This window comes from Limulus polyphemus, unplaced genomic scaffold (assembly GCF_000517525.1).
Source record: "Limulus polyphemus unplaced genomic scaffold, Limulus_polyphemus-2.1.2 Scaffold12850, whole genome shotgun sequence".
NCBI classification, from domain to species: Eukaryota; Metazoa; Arthropoda; class Merostomata; order Xiphosura; family Limulidae; genus Limulus; species Limulus polyphemus.
The window spans coordinates 1-1,770 of NW_013678460.1; the positions used below are offsets into that span (position 1 = coordinate 1).

At 30.6% G+C, this 1,770-nt stretch overlaps 1 long non-coding RNA gene across 1 annotated transcript in view; it reads left to right on the forward strand.

Moving 5' to 3' along the window:
- Positions 1-7: 7 nt before the first annotated feature.
- LOC111084017 overlaps positions 8-1,770 on the forward strand; it is a 10,202-nt gene continuing 8,439 nt past the window's right edge. The window contains exon 1 of the long non-coding RNA XR_002609362.1: positions 8-848. This is a non-coding gene — a long non-coding RNA (uncharacterized LOC111084017). The remainder of the gene's footprint in view (positions 849-1,770) is intronic.

Genomic DNA, 1,770 nt, shown 5'->3' on the forward strand with positions numbered 1-1,770 from the left:
TGTTATTATGTTTCAAGAGACTCCAACAGAAAGTATACAGTTTATCATGTTATTATGTTTCAAGAGACTCCAACAGAAAGTATCCTGTATATCAAGTTATTATGTTCCAAGAGACTCCAACAGAGAAAGCATCCAGTACATCAAGTTATGTTTCAAGAGACTCCAACAGACAGTATCCAGTATATGAAGTTATTATGTTCCAAGATACTACAACAGAAAGTTTTCAGTGGCTGCCTCATTTTAATGGTTCTGATAAAAGATATAAATTTGTCTTCATGTTTAATTTGTTAGGTGTGGTTTTGTGGTTATGAATTTGTAATATTCTTTACTACTAATGAAATGATGATACCTCAAACTGTCATAATGTACTTTTCTCATTAAATTACTTTAAGTCACAAGTGTGTTGTTACCTTAAGTATATGATGAATTTCAAGTACAGTGGAGACGAAAACTAAATTTTCTGATATCTGTGAAGCTATAAGTGATTTCTCCAAGTCTGTTCCTTTAGCTGATGATATTTGTGAAGCTATAAGTGATTTCTTTAAGACTGTTGTTTTATCAGTGGGGTGCTGTTGCTGTTGAAAAGTATCTTTGGCCATAAACATGATAATATCTCATGAGGTGTAGCTTCATAAAGGTACTTACTAATCCAACACACATTTTCAGCTTAAATAAAATAAAGTATTTTATTTGGTAACCTATTTATCTTGTACTAGAATCTATAAAAGTTAGCACGTTAATTACTTTATTAACTACTCATTGACTTCCACCTGACAGATTCAAGGTGTAAGAGTGATAGGAGTGAACAGCTGCACTGCTTTGATTATATGGAAAGATGCTTCAACTCGGTAGGTATTTTAGTTTGTGCTTTGCGATAATAAGTTGTTTATTAATGATAAAATAACCATTGTCCAAAGTAATATTGGGTATGACCGAACAGAACATAGTACGTTTGTTTCTAAAACAACACACATCATTTCTCCTGCAGGAAAATTCAAGTAGACTTCTGATATTTCGAGGTTCGATTATCTATCAATGATTTATTATCAAAAATAAGCTAATCTATCAATGATTTATTATCAATAATAAGCTAACTGTATAGACCAGAACTAAAAAGGTAAGTTATTAAATAATAAAGCTATATTCTGTATAACAAACTGGATAAACATACATTATTTCATAAACCTTTCCACAAGGACACTACAGCTTCTAATAATTACACTGAATTGACTCATCAGTTGTAATGTTTAGTCATTAACACCTCACAAGGTTTGGCTACCTTAAGACAGACCTAAGTCCTCATACTAAGCCAGTGATGGAAAATAATGTAAATAAATGTACATATTAATATTAAAGAGTATTTTATAGGTTATAATCAACAATATTAATGACACATTTAGTATGTCACTATTCATTTAAACACCATGAGCTTCTTCAGATTTTTTTATTTATTTTTTGCTCTAGACTGTTTCCTTAATAGATTGTCAAGTTCAGAGCTTCTTTTACAGGTGAAACTGAAAAATACAAATATTTATGATAATACTTTGTGTTAAATTTAACTGAAAGTTATAATACCAGGTTTATTGATACTTCTGGTTGTCTTTACAGACTGAAAGCTGTAATAACACGTTTATTGATACTTTTGGGTGTCTTTACAGACCGAAAGCTGTAATAACACGTTTATTGATACTTTTGGGTGTCTTTACAGACTGAAAGTTATAATAACACGTTTATTGATACTTTTGGGTGTCTTTACAGACTGAAAGTTAT